This window comes from Canis aureus, chromosome 21, assembly GCF_053574225.1.
Source record: "Canis aureus isolate CA01 chromosome 21, VMU_Caureus_v.1.0, whole genome shotgun sequence".
In the NCBI taxonomy this organism is placed as follows: Eukaryota; Metazoa; Chordata; class Mammalia; order Carnivora; family Canidae; genus Canis; species Canis aureus.
In genome coordinates, this window is record NC_135631.1 from 41,983,196 (window position 1) to 42,003,400 (window position 20,205).

Sequence of the window (20,205 nt, forward strand, 5' to 3'; positions counted from 1 at the left end):
CTGGGAGCTTCATGCCACTTGTAGTTTTGGGGGCTGTTGAAGCCTGATCATATTCAACGTTTTCTGGGTAAAGCAGAAGGAAATGCCAGTCTGTGATTCCCCTGCAACATGCAGGTATACAAGAGCTACTTGAGGGGTTGACCAGTTTCCACTGATCACTTTTTGGCCTTAAAAGATATTTGGCTCAGGTTAATGAGAATCTGCAGGGGGTGGAGCAGATGTGCAGTAGATGAGGCAGCCGGAAAATGAGATGTGGCTCGACAGCGGAGGGTGGAGTGAGGTGGAAGTGAGGTGGGATGATGAAACCTCATTGACCAGCATGTCATTGTTCAATGTGTGCTGTGTCTCACATGTCATTACACAGGTCAGGTGCTGTTCCTGCCCCGAGACAGTAAGGTATCTGGTGGTGGGAACAGATAAAGATCTGCCAAAGATCTCATTTTATCCAGTGAATCATAGTTTTTGCCTGTCAGCATTTAAAGTGTTTCTGGAGAAGGACAAACATTATATGGTCTCATTCATTTGGGGAATATAAAAAATAGTGAAAGGGAATAAAGGGGAAAGGGGAGAAAATGAGTGAAAATATCAGTGAGGGTGACAGCACCTGAGAGACTCCAACCTCTTGGAAACGAACAAGGAATAGTGGAAAGTGAGGTGTGGGGGGGTTGGGGTGACTGGGTGATGGGCGCTAAGGGGGGGCACTTGATGGGATGAGCACTGAGTGTTATGCTATATGTTGGCAAATTGAACTCCAATAAAAAAAAAAAGTGTTCCTGGACACGACGTAGGATTGAAATAGCTTTTTAACTATTTGTGATACAGACATTATTTTGTTTCCTGTTTTTAGTTTTAAAACTAGCTAAGGAGAGGAATGAGTATGTGTATGTGTATATATCTGTAATGTGTATATATACACACATGCACATGTACACATGTGTATATACACACACACTTAACACACACAATGCTAAATTAAGTTGTTACTCAGTTACATAGTCCTAAGTTTTTTTTCAATGGACCAGTGGCTCTCGGTAGCTGAAAGCTCTCCTCACCCACCTCCAGCAGTTGGAAAAACTCCTTTCTAGAGGAGTCCTGGGCACAGCACTGTCTTGTCTTAGGCCAGTACTTCTAATTCCATTTATCAAGAATGCTTGCCATTTCTTGATAATAACCGTTATACTTGCCTCTTTTGTAGAATATATGTAACAGAAAAGTATATACCTAGAATTCTTCTGTATGTGGAACTTGTTGCTAGAAGTCTCCTTAGAAGTTTATTTTTCCAGGTTATCATATCTGAGGAGGAGTGGAAAGGACACATTTTGACATGTTAATGATTTGCAGGGCCTGGAAATAATATGAAACGTGTCCTTTTCCCAGAGCTAAGTCATTCTCCTCTTTGCTCCCTGTTGGAAAAATACAGTGACATTCCTTCCTCAGGCAGTCTAGGGTGATGATGACAAGTTGTATAAATCTCACAGACCCATCTTTCACTCTGACTTGCTCTCTAAGCAGAAGGGAGAACACTGCTGAAAGTTTAGAAAAGAGGTGATAGGGATGAAGTCCTGAATCAGTGTTTGGATAGTGTTATATATAGGGCAGTGGTTCTCAACCAGAGATGATGGGTGTTTAAGAATTCTCTGGTGGTTTTTCCAAGTTACACAGGCCTTTTCTGCTGTCATAGTGTGGCAAGTATCAGATGTTCAGGAATAAATATGGTTCAGAAAAACCCCACATATAATTCTCACCCTATCCCTTTCCTACTCTACCTACTGATACAAAGGGTAATGCACCTAAACCCTGCTGAAAGATACAGAGAATACATGTGGAAATGTAGAAATTGGATACAAGAGAGTCCAGAAAAGAACCAACAGCAGGTACTGTTTCTGCTAAAATGTCCCCTGGTATGCCAAAAGTGGCTTCCTGGGCATCACCATGCTCTGGGGGGAGACCCAAAGAGCTCTTTGCCAGAGGCACATATTATCCACAAAGCTTGGTAAATAAAGCCAGGAGCACATAGCTGGAATGCTGTGTTCCTTGTGAGTGCCACTTAGTTGGCACCATTCCGGAGCCCAGTGATGCAACGTGTTGTTTCAGCCTGCCTGGGTCAGCAACACTGAGCAAACAGGTCATCTGCTTTAAAGGAAAATAGCAATTTGTTTTTTTAAATAAATTGCTTATTTAGAAAGTATTTTCTACTTTTTTGCATCTTACATTTTACGTAGATCTCTTGTAACCAGCAAATACTTGGATTAAAAAATTCCCCCAGGGGTACCTGGGTGGCTCAGTTGGTTGAGCATCTGCCTTTGGCTCAGGTCATGATCTCATGGTCCTGGGATCAAGTCCCACTTCGAGCCCCCTGCTTGGCGGGGAGCCCGCTTCTCTCTCTGCCTCTATCCCTGGTTCATGCTCCTTCTCTCTCTCTCTCTCTCTCAAATAAATAAATAAAATATTTTTAAAAATCCCCCAAACCATTCTCTTTTAATGGATTTTCTGTACACATAGAATATATGTATGTATTACTCATATATGTTACATATTTGTAGAATGTATCATTAATCTTTTAATTTTGCTATTTGTCCCACTTGTTTTTTTTCTCCCATTTTTAGACTTCTTTTGAAATTTAAACCTTCCTATTTGAAAGTAACATACTTTGTTCCTATTTGTCTTAATTCAGCATACATACTTAACAAAATCTGAATTCAATGAATAAATTTAATCTCCTCCTGACAATTCAATCACTTCAGAACACTTTTTTAAAAGATTTTATTTATTTATTCATGAGAGAGACAGAGGCAGAGACACAGGCAGAGGGAGAAGCAGGCCTCTCACAGGGAGCCTGATGTGGGACTCGATCCCCAAACGGGGATCACACCCTGAACCGAAGGCAGATGCTCAACCACTGAGCCACTGAGGCGTCCCATCTCAGAACACTTTTAACTCCATTTACCTTGTTCCTGAGTTAGGCTATAGTTGTGGAATTTATATATTATTTAATTAAAATCCATAAGACATTATCATTATTTCATATAGCCAATGTTGTTTCATTTATCCATAAATATTAATACTTTTATTGTTATTTATTCTTTCTTTTCTTATAATTTCCCTTAGTGAAGGTATATTGGTGGCAACCCTTCAGTGAACGGTTTCGTGATCTGAAAATGTCTTTATTTTATCCTCATTCCTGAAAAAAAAATTTGTAGTGGGAATAGGGTTCTATGTTGGCAGATTATTTCCTTTTAGAACATGGTCCTTTTAAGACATAGCGTTATCCCTGGCTTCTATTGTTGAGAGTTCAGCTGTCAGTCCCTTTTAGAATGCCAACCTTTTTCCTCTGGCTGCTTTTAAGATCCTTTCTTGGCCATTATTGATTTGCAATTTCAGTGATGTGTCTGGGTACTTGGGATTCATTGAGCTTCTTTAATCTTTAGATTGTTGCTTTTTTCTTAGAAATTTGGGTAAATCCTGAGTGCTTATCTCCTGAAATGTAGCTTCTAGACATTTTCTCTTTCTTCTTCTGAGGCTCTGATTAGACACATATGTTAGGCCCTTTCATTCTTCCTCATTGCTTAACTTCTTTTTGATTTTGTCCATTTTTAGAGTGGGGGGAGGGAGGACAGAGGGAAAGGGAGAGAGAATCTTACGTGAGGGTCAATTTTATGACCTGGGTTCATGACCTGAGCTGAAATTAAGAGTCAGATCCTTAGCCAACTGAGCCACCCAGGCACCTTGTCCATTTGTTTTGTGCTCATGCTGCAAAATGTCTTCTGAGCTGTCTTCTGTTCCCTCTGCAGCTGTCTAATCTGATTAATTTATTTCCATAAGTTCTATTAATCCCTTTTTCAAATCTGTTGGGTCATTAAAAATTTTCCTGTTCCCTCCAGATATTTTCAAGCTACTTTATTTTCTAAAAACATTAATCGTAGCTATTTTAGAATGTTTCATAATTTTAATATCTGAGCCTTCTATGGGCCCACTTTCTGTCACCCTCATTCATGGTGTCTTGTTTCCTTGTGTAATTAGTTACTTTGACTGTGAACTGCTCCTTCTCCTTGGAAAACATTCTGGCAATTTTTTGAGGCTTCGGATGAGAGAGGATTTGCATTGTCAGGCATTTAAGGAACTGTCAGTCTAGTTTAATCTAAGTGTATGGCTTGAAGGTTCTGTGACATGTAGGGGGTGTGGACTTCAGAGAGAGGCAAAGGCTAGCTTTCTACAGAACTTTGTAGGGATTTTCTCCCCCACTTTGCCTGCCTGAAGCACCTTGTCTCGCAGTGTCCTAGTGGTGCGGCGGCAGGTTCAGCATTGGTTCATCTTCATCCTTAAGTGCAGCCCTTTGGGGGCCTGCTTTATTGAAGGAGGGGCTCTGATTGCTGTTTACCATGTTCTGTGAGGCTCATAGTTCCCAGCTTTGGTAAATGGTACAGGACAAAATCACCTTCCGGGCTTAGTTCTTTCTCCAGGGTCCCATTTTCACTTAGATTTTGTTGTGATAATTTCTTACTGTCCTGTTAGATCATGACTTCTAAACAGTGGTTAAAAAAAAGATACCCATTAGTTTTGTTGTTTTCAGTCCTACAATGGTCAGAATTGCCTAACCTGCTTATGCTTCTGGAAACAAAAATCTTCTGATTATAGAAATTCAAAAGAAGCTTTTGTCAGAAGTTTGATATTGCTGATTTGGACCAAAGATTCCTGGGTTTTCTTCTTAATATTTCATCATCACCTGGTCAGATTTTACTTCCTAAACTTCTGTTTCTCTATCTAAAAGAAAAAGGCATTTAAAATAGCCACTGATTTTGGAATCTGCATTGGTGAAGTCTGCAGAACTTTGTTAAAAAGGAGACAGCAGGCCCAAAATGAAGTCACTTGTGTTAAACCCCATGTCAGCAAACCAAGATTAAATGCCTAGCCTTAAAAAAAAAAAAAATGCCTATCCTTGGGGATCCCTGGGTGGCTCAGCGGTTTGGCGCCTGCCTTTGGCCCAGGGTGTGATCCTGAAGTCCCGGGATCAAGTCCCACATCAGGCTCCTTGCATGAAGCCTGCTCTTCCTGCCTGTGTCTCTGCCCCACCCCCCATCTCTCTCTCTCACTCTCTGTCTCTCTCTGTCTCTCTCTCTCTGTATGTCTCTCATAAATAAAATATTAAAAAAAATAAAATAAATGCCTATCCTTTTCTTAAAAAATTTAAATTCAAATTAGTTGACATACAGTTCATATTAGTTTCAGGAGTAGAGTTCAGTGGTTTATTGAGTATAACAGTATAACACCCAGTGCTCAACATCACAAGTGCCCTCCTTAATACCCATCATCCATCTATCCCATCGTCCACCTCCCTCCCTCCATCAACCCTGTTTGTTCTCTATAGTTAAGAGTCTTTCATGATTTATTTCCCTCTCTTATTTTCTCCTCCTCCCATAATTTCATCCATTTTGTTTCTCCCACATGAGTGAAATCATATGGCATTTATCCTTCTCTGATTGACTTATTTCACTTAGCATAATACTCTCTAGCTCTATTTACATCATTGCAAATGGCAAGATTTCATTCTTTTTGACAGCTGAGTAGTATTCCATTGTATAAATATATACCACATCTTTTTTATTTGTTCATCAGTTGATGGCATTTGGGCTCTATCCATATAGTTTGAGTCTTGTTGATAATGCTGCTATAAATATCAGGTGCATGTGCTCCTTCGAACATGTATTTTTGTATCCTTTTGGTAAATCATAGGGTGGTTCTATCTTTAGCTTTTTGAGGAACTACCATACTATTCTCTAGAGTAGCTACACTCCCACCAGCAGTGCAAGAGGGTTCTCTTTATCAGCATCCTTGCCAATACCTGTTTTCTCCTGTGTTGCTAATTTTAGCCATTCTGAGAGGTGTGGGGTGGTGTCTCATCATGGTTTTGATTTGTATTTCCCTGATGATGAGTGATGTTGAGCATCTTTTCATGTGTTTGTTAGTTATCTGGATGTCTTCTTTTGAAACATGTTCATGTCTTCTGCCCATTTCTTAACTGGATTATTTGTTTTTTGGGTGTTGAGTGTAAGAAGTTCCTTTTGGATTTTGAATATTAACTCCTTATCAGATATGTCATTCGCAAATATCTGCTCCCATTCCATAGGTGGACTTTTAGTTTTATTGATTGTTTCCTTCATTGTGCAGATGCTTTTTATCTTGATAAAGTCCTAATAGTTCATTTTTGCTTTTGTTTCCCTTGCCCCCAGCAATGGGTCTAGTAAGATATTGCTACAGCTGAGGTCAAAAGAGGTTTCTGCCTGTGTCCTCTCCTAGAATTTTGATGGTTTCTGGTCTCACACTTAGGCCTTTCATTCATTTTGAGTTTATTTTTGTGTGTGGTGTTTGGTGTTTGGATGCCAGTTTCATTTCACCATTTGTTGGAGACACTGTCTTTTTTTCCATTGGATATTCTTTCCTGCTTTATTGAAGCTTAGTGTCCATATAGTTGTGAGTCCGTTTCTGGGTTCTCTGTTCTGTTCCATAGATCTATGTGTCTGTTTTTGTGCCAGTACCATACTGTCTTGATGACTACAGCTTCGTAAGGTAGCTTGAAATCCGGAATTGTGATGCCTCCAGTATTTTCTTTTTCAGAATTGCTTTGGCTATTTGGGGTCTTTTGTGGTTCCACACAAATTTTAGGATTATTTGTTCTAGCTCTGTGAAAAGTGCTGGTGGTATTTTGATGGGGATTGCATTAAATGTGTAGATTGCTTTGAGTACTGTAGACATTTTAACAGTGTTCTTCTAATCCGTGAGCATGGGATGTTTTCCCCTTTCTTTGTGTCCTCTTCAATTTCTTTCATTAGTGTTCCATAATTTTCAGAGTACAGATCTTTTACCTCTTTGGTTATGTTTATTCCTTAGGTATCTTACAGTTTTTGGTGCAATTGTAAATGGGATTGATTCCTTGATTTCTCTTTCTGCTGCTTGATTAATAATATATAGAAATGCAATAGATTTCTGCACATTGATTTTATATCCTGCAACTTTGCTTAATTTATGTGTCAGTTCTAGTAATTTTTTGGTGGAGTCTTTAAGGTTTTCTACACAGAGTATCATGTTGCCTGCAAAGAGTGAAAGTTTGACTTCTTCCTTGCCACTTTGGATGCCTTATATTGTCTGTTGCTTTATATTGTCTGATCACTGAGGCCAAAACTTCCAATACCATGTTAAATAGTAATGGTGAGTGTCGACATCCCTGTCTTTCTTGACCCTGGAGGAAAAGCTCTCAGTTTTTCCCCATTGAGGATGATATTAGCTGTGGGTCTTTCATACGTGGCCTTTATGATGTTGAGGTATATTTGCCCTGTCTCTACTTTCTTGAAGGCTTTTATCAAGAATGGATGCTGTATTTTGTCAAATGCTGTTTCCGGACCTGTTAACAGGATCATCTGGTTCTTATCCTTTTATTAATATGGTATAGCCTGTTGTTGGATTTGTGAATATTGAACCACCCCTGTAGCCCAGGAATAAGTCCTACTTGATCATGGTAAACAATTCCTTTAATGTACTGTTGGATTTGATTTGCAGGTATCTTGTTTAGAATTTTCACATCTTTATTCATCAGGCTTATTGGCCTGTAATTCTCCTTTTTAGTGAGGTCTTCGTCTAGTTCTGGAATCAAGCTAATGCTGGTGTCATAGGAGGAGTTTGAGAGTTTTCCTTCCATTTCTATTTTTTGAAACAGTTTGAGAAGGTTAGGTGTTAGCTCTTCTCTCGTCGTCTGGTAGAAGTCCCCTGGGAAGCCATCTGTCGGGACCTCGGTTTGTTGGGAGATTTTTGATTACTGATTCAATTTCTTTGTTAGTTATGGGTCTGCTCAAATTCTCTACTTCTTCCTGTTTCAACTTTGGTAGTTTGTATGTTTCTAGGACTTGCCTAGTTTTATTCTTTTATAATTCTTTGTATTTCTGTGGTGTTGGTTGTGATTTCTCCTCTTTCATTTGTGATTTTATTTATTTGGATTCTTTCTCTTTTCTTTTTAATGAGTCCAGCTTAGGGACTTTATCAATTTCATTAATTTTTTTGAAGAACCAGCTCTTAGTTTCATTGTTCTAAGTTTTAAAATTTTGATATCATTTATTTGATTTCTAATTTTTATTCTCTTTCTCTGCTGGCATTAGGCTTTATTTGCTGTTCCTTTTCTAGCTCCTTTAGGTGTAAGGTTAGATTGTGTATTCGAGACTTTTCTTGCTTCCTGAGGTAGGCCTGTATTGCAACATACTTCTCTTAGAACTGCCTTTGCTGCAACCCAAAGGTTTTGGGCTGTCAAGCTTTCATTTTCATTTGTTTCCATGTATTTTTTAAATTGTTCTTTCCTACTCTTCTTCTTCTGGGACTCCTGTGATACAGGTTTATTTCTTTTTATAGAATTACCGAGTTCCCTAAGTCTGTATTCATGATCTAATAGCTTTCTTTCCCTCTTCTTTTCAGCTTTATTATTTTCCATAATTTTATTTTCTAGATCACTTACTCATTCCTCTGCAGCTTGCACCCTTGTGATTACATCCAGTTGGGATCTAGGTAAGCCAAAATTAAAAATGCTATAACCAAGATGTAATCCTGTCTGCCACAGGGGTTTCTCTAGAGTCTTCTTTTTTTTTTTTTTTTTCAAGCCCAGCTAGTATTCTAATGACTGTTTTTCTGAATTCTTATTCAGCTATATTACTATATCTGTTTTGAGCAAATCCGTGGCTGTGGGTTCTACTTGATCTTTCTTTTGGGGAGAATTCGTCTTCCACGCTGTGGCAGAGTTTCTTCTTTTCAGCTCTGGTTGTTCATTTTGATTTTCTCTATCCCTGGATTGATTTCTTGGGTATTCAAAATGATTTGATATTTATTTAGCTGTGTTCAAGGGAAGAGGCAAGGCTAAGGTCTCCCTACTCTACCATCTTAACTCCCAACTCCTTAATGCCTATCCTACTCACAGTTTCCTTCCTTTTTTTTTTTTTTCTTTTTTAAGATTTTATTTATTTATTAGAGAAAGAGAGAGTAAAAAGAGCTGCAGGCAGAGGGAGAAAGAGAAGCAGACTCCCTGCTGAGCAGAGAGCCTGATGTGGAGCTCGAACCCAGAGCCCTGGGATCATGACCTGAGCTTAAACGCAGATACTTGGGGATCCCTGGGTGGCTCAGTGGTTGAGCTGAGGGATGTCTGCCTTCATCTCAGGGCGTGATCCTGGGATCTGGGATTGAGTCCCACGTCGGGCTCCTTGCATGGAGCCCGCTTCTCCCTCTGCCTTTGTCTCTGCCTCAGTCTCTCTCTCTCTCTCTCATTCTCTCATGAATAAATAGATAAAATCTTAAAAAAAAAAATAAACGCCGATACTTAACTGACTGTTCCACTCAGGTGTCCTTACCTGCAGTTTCGGCCTCCCAGGAATGAAACCTTTAACCACTCATTCTGAAATCACCTGGCCAGCACTAGTGAAGTATTCCACCTACTAGACCCTTCTCCTCCCGCTAGGAGGATGACTTTGCCTCAACATAGTGTATTCTTTGCTGATAATGTTTTCTGCTCCATTTCTGCCTTTAAAAAATGTTGACTTTTCTAAAGCTCAGAGGAGCTCCTTTGTATTGGGATGCCGCCTGCTTTCCATGAACTGTTTGATCTTTAAATTTACTCATCTGATTTTTTTTTTTTTTTGTTATTCAACAGCCCTTTGAGAGTTGAGTTAAAGTTATATTTATTTACTTTGCCTTTTACAAAAACAACTGAAGATGATTAAAATCTTAAAATTCCTAAGAGCACCACTAAAAGTTCAAAGAGAGCTAAGGACGTTTGTTAGAGCCTTGAATGCGAATCTCTGTTCTGTAACTAACCAGGGTTCTTAGTGTGAAGTCTGTGGAACAATGAGTTCTTCTAATGAGTTCTGTGCAAATGGTTTTATTTATTTGCAAATAAGAATTTTTCTGCCAAGAGCTTCCATGGCTTTAAGCAAATTCTCAGAAGTCTAAGACTCAAAGAAAATTAATAGCTAGTGAACTACATACAAAAAATTTGCCCTTTTGGTAACTGCATTTTTTTAAGTATATTTAATTTTTTTTAATTTTTGGCTTTAAATTTTTTTTAATCTTAATTCTAGTTAACATACAGTGTTAAATTAGTTTCAGGTGTACAATATAGTGATTTAACAATTCCATAGATCAATCGGTGCTAATCATGACAGGTGCACTGCTTTTTTTTCCCATCACTTGTTTGACCCATTTCCCTCACCTCTCTTGTAACCATGTTTGTTCTCTATAGTAAAGAGTCTATTTCTTGAGTTATCTTTTTTCCCTTTGTTTTGTTTCTTAAATTCTACATGTTGAGTAAAATCATTTGGTATCTTTCTCTGATTTATTTTGCTTAGCACTATACTATCTAGCTCCATTCATGTCATTGCAAATGGCAAGAATGCATTTTTTTGACCACTGAGTAATATTCCATTATATGTATAACATATTATATATATATATATACACACACACACACACACACACCACCATACTACCATTCTTTATTCATTCATCAATCAGTGGACACTTGAGCTACTTCCAATATCTAGGCTATTATAAATAATGCCAGGAAAAATATAGGGATGTATGTATCCCTTTAAACTAGTGTTCTTGTATTCTTTGGGTAAATACCCAGTAGTGTGATTACTGAATCATAGGGTAGCTGTATTTTTAACTTTTTGAGGGCTTTCCATACTGTTTTCCAGAGTGGCTGCACCAGTTTGCAGTCTGCTGTTCCCGTCAGCAGTGCATGAATATTCCTTTATCTCCATATCCTCACTAACACCTGTTAGTGTGTTTCTTGTGTTGCAGAGTTCAACAAGTCTGACAGGTGTGAGGTGATATCTCCTTGTGGTTTTGATTTGCATTTTCCTGATAGTAAGTGATGATGAACATCTTTTCATGTGTTTGTTGGCCATCTGTATATCTTCCTTGGAGAATTGTCTGTTCATGTCTCATCATTTTTCAAATTGGATTATTTATTTTGTGGGTGTTGTGTAAGTTCTTTATATGTCTTGGATACTAGGATATGTCATTTATGAATATCTTTTCCCATTCTTTTGGTTTTGTTGATTGTTACCCTCTGGTTACTGTGCTGTACAGAAGCTTTTTATTTATTGTAGTCCCCATAGTTTATTTTTGCATTTGTTTCCTTTGCCTCAGACATATCTTAGAAAAAAGTTGCATTGGCCGATGTCAAAAAAGTTACTGCCTTTGTTCTGTTCTAGTATTTTTATGGTTTCAGGTCTCATGTTCAGGTCTTTAATCCATTTTGACTTTATTTTTGTGTATGGTTTAAGAAAGTGGTCCAACTTTTTCAGTATTATTTGTTGAAGGACTGTTTTTCCCATTGGATATTCCTTCCTGATTTGCCAAAGATTAATTGACCATTATGTATATAGTGACTATATAGTTGTAGATCTATTCTGGGTTTTCTATTCTGTTCTATTGATCTATGTGTCTATTTTTTGTGCCACTACCATACTGTTTTTTGATTGCTACAGCTTTGTAATATATCTTGAAGTCCAAAACTGTGATGCCTCCAAATCTGCTTTTTTCAAGATTTCTTTGGTTATTTGGGGTGGATTGTTCTAGTTCTGTGAAAAATGCAATGAGTATTTTGATAGGGATTTCATTAAATGTATAGATTGCCGTGGGTGGTATAGATATTTTAACTTATTTGTTCTTCTAATCCATGGGCATGGAATGTCTTTCTATTTCTTTGTATTGTCTTCAATTTCTTTCACTAGTATTTTATAGTTTTCAGAGTACTGGTCTTTTACTACTTTGGTTAGTTTTATTCCTAGGTATCTTATTATTTTTGGTGCAATTGTAAATGGGATTGTTTTCTTAATTTCTCATTCTGCTGCTTCAATATTGGTGTATAGAAATGCAACAGGGACACCTGGGTGGCTCATTGGTTTGGCGCCTGCCTTCAGCCCAGGGTGTGATCCTGGATTCCCTGGATCGAGTCCCACGTCAGGTTCCCTGCGTAGAGCCTGCTTCTCTCTCTCTCTGCCTCTCTCTCTGTATCTATCATGAATAAATAAAATCTTTAAAAACAATGCAACAGATTTCTGTACACTGGTTTTGTATACTGTGACTTTACTGAATTTGCTTATCAGTTCTGGCAGTTTTTTTGGTCTTTTGGGTTTTCTATATATAGTATCATGTCATCTGCAAGTAGTCAAAGTTTTACTTCTTCCTTATCACTTTGATGCCTTTTATTCCTTCTTCTTGTCTGATTGCTGTGCTTGTCTGAGTGCTAGTACTTTGTTGAGTAAGAGTGGTGAGAGTGGACATCCTTGACTTGTTCCTGACCATAGGGAAAAAGCTCTCAGTTTTTCCCCACTGAGGATGTTTGCTTTGGATTTTCCATATTAGGCCTTTATTAAGTTGAGGCATGTTCCCTCTAAACCTACTTTATTGAAGGTTTTTTTTTTTTTATCATGAATGGATATTGTTTTCTGTTAATATGCTTTTTCTGCATCTATTGATGATCATATGGTTATCGTTTCCCTTCTTGATGTGATATAACATGTTGATTGATTTGTGAATATGGAACCACCTCTGCAACTCAGGAATGAATCCCACCGATGGTGAATCAATTTGTTAATGTACCCTTGGATTCAGTTTACTAGTATTTTATTGAGGATTTTGGCATCTATGTTTTTCAGGGATATTGGCCTGGAGTACTCTTTTTTAGCGGTATTTTTATCTGGTTTTGGTCTTAGAGTAATGCTGGCCTCATAGAATGAATATGAAAGTTTTGCTTCCTTTTCTATTTTTTGGAATAATTTGAGAATAAATAATAACTCTTCTTTAAATGTTTGATAGAATTTGCCTCTAAAGCCATCTGGTAAAAAAAAAAAAATAAAAAAAAATAAAAAAAAATAAAGCCATCTGGTCCTAGACTTTTGTTTGTTAGGTTTTTGATTACTGACTCAATTTCTTTGCTGGTATTGGTCTATTCAACTTGTCTGTATCTTCCTGTTTCAGTTTTGTAGTTAATATGTTTCTAGGAAGTTATATCTTCTAGGTTTTCCATTTTGTTGGCATATACTTTTTCATAATACTCTCATAATTGTATATCTGTGCTGTTGGTTGCCATTTGTACTCTCTCATTTGTGGCTTTATTTATTTAAATCACTTCTCTTTTTTCCTTGATGGGTTTGGCTGAAGGTTTACCAATTTTATTGATCTTTTCAAAGAACCAACTTTTGGTTTCATTGCTTTGTTCCATTGTTTTTTTTAGTTTCTGTATCATTTAATTCTGCTCTAACCTTTCTTTCCTTCTGCTGTTTTTGGATTTTGTTTGTTCTTTTTCTAGCTCCTTTCAGGTGTAAAGTTAGATTGTTAGAGACTTTTCTTCTCAAAGGAGGCCCATAGTTCTATAAACTTAACTCTTAGAACTGCTTTTGCTGCATCCCAAATGTTTTGGATCACTGTTTTCATTTTCATTTGTTTCCATGTATGTTTTAATTCTTTGAATTCCTGGTTGACCAATTCACTGTTTAGTAGCATGTTATTTAACTTCCATGTGTCATCTTTCTTGATTTTTTTTTTTTCTTGTGGTTGACTGCTAGCTTCAAGCACTATAGTCAGAAAAGATTCATGGTGTGACTTTGATCTTCTTGAATTTGTTGAGGCTTGTTTTGTGACCTAACATATGATCTATTCTAGAGAATGTTCTGTGTGCACTTGAAAAGGATGTGTATTCTGCTGTCTTAGGATGAAACATTCTGAATATATCTATTAAATCCAGCTGTTCCAGTGTGTCATTCAAAGCATTGTTTGTTGATTTTCTTTTCTTTTAAAGATTTATTTATTTATTCATGAGAGACAGAGACAGACAGACACAGGCAGAGGGAGAAGCAGGCTCCATGCAGGGACCCTGATGTGGGACTGGAACCCGGGACCCTAGGATCACGCCCTGGGCTGAAGGCAGGCTCTAAACCGCTGAGCCACCCAGGGATCCCTCTTTGTTGATTTTCTGTTTAGATGGTCTGTTTATTGATATAGGTGGATATTTATTACCTGTTTTGTGTATTTGGGTGCTCCTATGTTGGGTGCATAAGTGCTTAAAACTGTTTTATATTCTTGTTGGATTGTCCCTTTTCTTATCATATAGTGTCTTTTCATTTCTCGGTATAGTTTTTGTTGTAAAGGCTATTTTTTTCTGATAGAAGGATTGCTACTTCAGGTTTATTTTGCCATCATTTAGAGAATGGATGTTTCTCCATCCCCTCCCTTTCAGTGTCTTTAGATCTAGGAGTCTCTTGTAGGCAGGATATAGATGCATCTTGTTTTTTTTATCCATTCCATCACCATATGTCTTTTGATTGGGGTGTTCAGTCCATTTACTTTCAAAATAATTACTGATAGGTATTTATTGTTACTGTTTTGTGTGTGTGTGTGTGTGTGTGTGGTTGTTTCCGACGATTTTCTGTGATCTTTTGTCTTTCATGGTTTGCTGATTTTCTTAAATGATATATTTGGATTTCTTTCTCTTCATTGCATATTTATTACTGATTTTTGATATATGGTTACCATTAGGTTTGCATATAACTTCTTTTGCATGTAGCAGTGTATATTAAGTTGATGATTGTTTAAGTGAACCCCTTCTTTGTTCCGCCCATGTTTTAGGTATATGTTGTCATGTTTTACATCCTTTTGTGAGTTCCTTTACTGATGCTTTAATTAATTAATTAATTAATTAAATTTATTTTTACTGATGCTTTAGAGATATATTCATTTTAACTCCCTTTGTGTTTCCTATCTTTATACTATTGTTTTTGGTCCTCCTTTCCACTCAGAATCTCCTTTAATAGTTCTTGGAGGGCTGGTTTAGTTGTCATGAACTCCTTTGTTTCTTTGTTGTCTAGAAAATTATCTCTTATTCTGAATGATAGCCTTGCTTGATAGAGTATTTTTGGCTGCAGATTTTTCCCATCAGCACTTTGAATATATCATGTCACTCCTTTTTTGCTTGGTAAGTTTCTGCTGAAAAAGCCCCCTAGAGCCTTATGGTGTTTTCCTTGTAAGTTATTTTGTGTTGCTACTTTTAAAGCTTTTTATCACTGTATTTTGCTAATTTAATTACAATGTCTTTGTGTGGATATACTTTTGTTGATTTTTGGAGGGGGGGTCCTCCGTGTCTCCCAGATCTGGATATGTTTCCTTCTGTAGATCAGGGAAGTTTTCAGCTATTATTTCTTCAAATAATTTTTCCTCCTTTTCTTATTCTGGGACTCTTATGATATGAATGTTATTACATTTAATGGAGTCAGTGAGTTCCCTCTGTCTATTGTCATTCTGCCTAATTCTTTTTTCTCTTTTGTTCAGCTTGATTACTTTCCATTACTGTCTTCTAGCTTATGCATTTGTTCATCTTCTTCCAGTCTGCTGCTCATTCTATCAAGCAGATTACTCATTTTGTTTATTAAGCCTTTTATCTCTGTTATTCCTCATGTGTGTTAGTGGTCTGATACCTTCCACTCTTTTCTCGAATCCAGTATGTTTATGAACAGTACTTTAAATTCTCTATCAGGCATGTTACTCATATCTTTGCTTAGATCTCTGCCTGTGGCCTCATCCTTTTCTTTCACTGGGACAAGTTCCTGTCTTCTCATTTCTTCTAAGACTCTGTACCCATTTCTGTGTCAATAAAGTCAACTATGTCTCCTGTTCTTGAAGGCAATGACCTCATGAAGAAGAGGTCCTGTAGTACCCTGCCATGTGGTATCCTGTTCCCCAGGGGCTGGCGCTTCTGGGAGGGTCTCCAATGTGTGCCTTGTGTGCTCAGCTGTGTCCTGGCTGCTTTACCCTTCAGGCCAGTCATGTGCAGGGTCTCCCCTTACCTGTTGTGGGCATTGTTTGGTTCTTGGCCTGAACGTGGCGTGTTTTAACTAGGTGTGCTCTGGTATGTTTGTGAAATGAGATATGTCACCACCACTGCTGGGACTGAGGCTCTGCAAAATCCCCATATTGGTAGACACTGTGAGCAGGGATTTGGGCAAGTCTTCTGGTGGAGGAGGCCAGCTGTCCTGGGACTGAAGGAAGCATGACTGGGAAGGGTGGTTCCACCGGAGCACTTGGTGATAGGGCTGGGTGTAAGCAACTTAAGTAGGGGAGAGTGGGGGCTGCGTTGGTTTCCACCAGTGGCCCTGTGCTAATGCTGAGGGGTGGCAGAGGGAAATGGCCGTTCTTTTGTACCAGAAGATTCTCTCCACGAATTCTCTATGGCATGTGCTCCAAGATGAGCAGATAACGTCCCTACTGTGTGCCGCAGGTGCTCTTCAGATTAGTTTCCAAGCTTACATGCATGGGTTGAGTGCCTGCATTATGTCTAGGAGCTGCACAGTGCTCTTGGGGTTCTGTATCAGCCAAGTCCACTGGCCTTTGAAACTCCAGGCTCTAAGTCCTGGCTGTGGGGATTCACTTTTCTGTGCGCTCCCCCGTGTGTCTTGTCTCTAGCCTTTCTCCGCAACTGCAGCTCCCTCCCCCCTGAATGGGCCACAATCCATTTCTCTCCCAAACTACATCCCCCTACTTCCTACCTTCAGTGTGGCCTCTTCTCTGCCTTTAGTTGTGGAGTTTGTTCTGCCAGTCTTCAGGGCAGTTTCTGGGGTTTTTAGGATGATTTGATAGTTATCGCTTGTGTTCATGGGATGAGGCGAGCCCCCAGGGCCGTCCTACTCCATGCCACTGCCAACCTCCAGGCTGTAATCCAGAGTTTGATGAAACACCTTATTTCATTTCATGAATGTACTGTAATGATTTTTTGCAAAGACAGTAATAGGTGGACATGCTGTGAAAGTTATCCATCTTTTTTTTAAAAAAAGTAAGATGTTCTTTTTTTTTTTTAACACTTAGTAAAATGTTCAGGGTATTAGCATTACAGAAGTACCAAAACATTATAGAAGAGTGTTTATCATAATGACGTTTATTCAACAAACATTTGTAGGTCTACTACATGCTAAATGTAGGAAATAGGGATAAAACGCCACTGTACACAGCATGGGACGTAGACCCGTGGATGGCAAGTGCATTTGAGAAATACACTCAATATTTGTGGAGCCCAGAGGAAGGGCCACTGGAATGAGGACAGCAGATGAATGAGTTGTTGAATGTTCCTTTACCACCTAATCATCTAAAATGAGTTGGCCAAAGGAAGGCATTCCTGGCAGGAGCAAAGGCAGAGAAAACAGAAAAAAAATAGTGAATGTGAATATGTGTGCATGAGTCTGTGTAAGGTAGAGCAAGTCAGCGGTCCTGACACAGAACATGAAAAGCAAACTAAGGGGCTGTGTAGCATGGGCCAGATCAAAGGAGGGGTTTTGTGTCAGGCTGGATTCCGAGCATGAACCTGGAGGCTGGCTACAGGGAGCTTCAAATGTTTTAAGCAGGGGACTGGAACTGTTGGCTTTTGTTAATACTCTGGTAGTACAATGGGAGGGAGTAGGGGCTGGGCTGGGAAAACTAGTTAGCTACTTTTTGTATTGTTTCAGAAGAGATTTGCAAGTCTGAACTGGGGGGTGGAGGGATGACATCATAACAACAGGACTGTGTGGGTTTGATTACATGTGTGGGGTGGGAGATCTCACCCCCAAATGAGGTAGATCTTCAGGAATATGCTACGTTTGGACCTGCTGTATTGAGTAGGTATCTGGGTGGAAATGCATCATAGAAAAATTCAGAGGTCTGGGCTAGAGATATCAGTGCATGGAAGCTTTAGTAGATGGGTAATAGCTGAGACCATGACAATGGCTAAGATCAGCCAAAATGAATGTGGAGATAAATGGGACAGGACAGCATTTAAAAAGTTCAAGTGTGTGAAGAAGAGCCCAAGAGAGAAGGGACCTATCATATTACAAAATAGATAAAAAAGGAATAGTTTCAAGGAGTGAATTATTAGCAGTGGCAAAAGAAGAGAGATCTTCTGGTAAGATAAGAATTAAACACACTTGACAATCAAGAGGTCACCATGTATGAGGGAGGAGAACCAGACAGGGATGAACACAGTGAGGCAGGAAATGTACACAGCCGGAGAACTCTGGATATGAATGGGAGAAGGGAGAGAAGAATTGGTGTTACTGAGTGATTTAGTTTTTTTTTAAAGGATGAGAGAAATAGGAACATATTTGTTCCTGAAGAGGAAGGAATAGAAAGAAGTTGAAGATGAATTATTTTTACCCCAAGCTCAGAAATCTGGTAGAAATCTTCAGGCTACTCGGAAAAACCTCATCAGAATTAAACTTGTACCCAATTAATTCATCAGGATTGCTCACAAGCACAAGAGCTAATCCATCTTAAGTTAAAACCATGTCTTTCCCAAGTTTAAGTCAAAATAGTAAACAGCTCAGTAACGAGTTACAGAATAAAACAAGCAAAAAAATAAAGTTGGTCAGGGTAACTTTTTAAATTGAATTTTGCTGTCAACCAAAGAATGATGCTTCTTTTTTCTGGGATGAATATAAATCATTGTAAACCAAAATTGTAATTTTTTGGAGGGACTATGCTATACATTGGTAGAAAGTCAACTGGCAGCTTCTACTGCTCACCAAGAGTGCCCTGAAAAGTGGTAAAAAGCCGCATGTCCCCTCTGAATACTAATTAGGTCACCCAGAGTCTTTTGTATCAATCAGGTGAAGGCTCAGTTGCCCGTGTGATAGTATACAGGCAAAATCCCGGATTATCAAGGACCCGCTTTGATGTTAGTTTAAAAATTTTTTGGTTAAGTTGGTAATTTGATTCTAAAATTCCTTCCAAGAACATATTTCTCTTTGCTGTAATAACCTAAACAAGTATTTCATAGTCAGTTTTACTAGCACAAAGAACTGTGAACCAAATAAAGGTGGAGTTGTCTCTGGGGAACAGGTAACAAGTCACGAAACCTCAAATAGAACAGTAATTTAAAACAAGGCTGGAAGAACCCGAATACATGAGAGGTGCCCGGTTTTATTTGGCTGCTCTTTTTAGAACTACTAAACAAAATGTAAATCTTAAAACATTCAAAACAAACGAATTCAAAAATGTCTTTGAGGGCTTGAACACTTGGGCCAGTGTCAGTGGAAGGGGTGTTTGTAGCACGCTAATAAAATCAAGAAATTTCTTATCTAGTAATTCCCTTCCCTCCATTCATGATGTCGACACAAACGGAGTGCTGGTAAAGGACATCAAGGCAAGACGCAAGGTGCTGCGTATCGGCCTGTACTTGTCCGCACGTGCTTGGCCGCTGTGACGAGGCGGAGCTTCTCCTCTTGCCGGCTGGCCTGGGTCAGGGGTCTCCACGGCCTGATCCCTTTGAGGCTCATGGTTGCGGCCTCCTGCTGACCTCCTGGTCCCTTCCCTTCACTGAACATGCTGGTGCCCACCACAACTTCAACCTCTGCCATCTTCCTGGATGATTTTAATGTCCACCGCCCAACCCATCTGCCCTTTCAGGTTTCCTGATCTTGTTTTGTCTCATGATCTTCTTCACTTAGCCACTGCAAGGTCGACCTTGCAAGTGCTCCGTGATCGTGCTCCTCTCCGCTCATGATCCACGCGTCCTGGTCTGAGACTAGGGTTTCCTGTCCTTCCGGACCTGCCTGTTCCAGCGACTCCCGGGGGACAGAGCTGCTGTCACACTGTCCATCGGCTCCCAGCTACCTTCCCTGTGCTCTGCGTAGCCCTCACGTCCCTACCTATCCAGCTTAGATACGTAGGACCATTATTTCAGCAGTTATTCAATTAGGATCCCTTTGTTTTATCAAACTCATCTGGCAAAACACCAAGTATCTCCATCTTCTGCGTCTGGACCCAGGGGCGGGGTGCTCTGAGGGGAACCCCACAATCCCAGTCGGCCAGCTCTCCCTGCACGCTCTCAGCCACCATGTAGTTGGGGCCTCCACACGGTTCTGTAGTCCTGCTAGGTCTCTTCATCCTCCACTCTTTTAAAACCTCCTTTTTCAAAAGCCCAATCCCCTCTGGGCCGTGGCTTCACAGGAAGCCCAGCCTGCATGTGCGCCTGCCAGCCTCTCCGCCGGGGCCCTGGACGCCACCGTCTGCCTCCCTCTTTACCCAACACCATCCCCGACTCCTTCTCTCTCAGCTTCAGCTTCTCCCGCTTTCCCGAGTCCTTTTTAGAAATAAATCAGTAGCTAAAGCGGGGGTGGAAGACGTGCTGCTCCCTCATTTCTTGCCTCC

The 20,205-nt window shown here is 39.4% G+C and overlaps 1 long non-coding RNA gene across 8 annotated transcripts in view; it reads left to right on the forward strand.

The window, feature by feature from the left end:
* Window positions 1-20,205, forward strand: part of LOC144292960 (uncharacterized) — a 147,753-nt gene that overhangs the window by 123,201 nt on the left and 4,347 nt on the right. Inside the window, exon 6 of one of the 8 annotated variants that reach the window (XR_013360383.1) lies at window positions 10,828-10,893. The exons of the other annotated variants lie outside the window; for them this stretch is intronic. This is a non-coding gene — a long non-coding RNA (uncharacterized LOC144292960). The remainder of the gene's footprint in view (window positions 1-10,827; window positions 10,894-20,205) is intronic. 8 annotated transcript variants of the gene reach the window in all.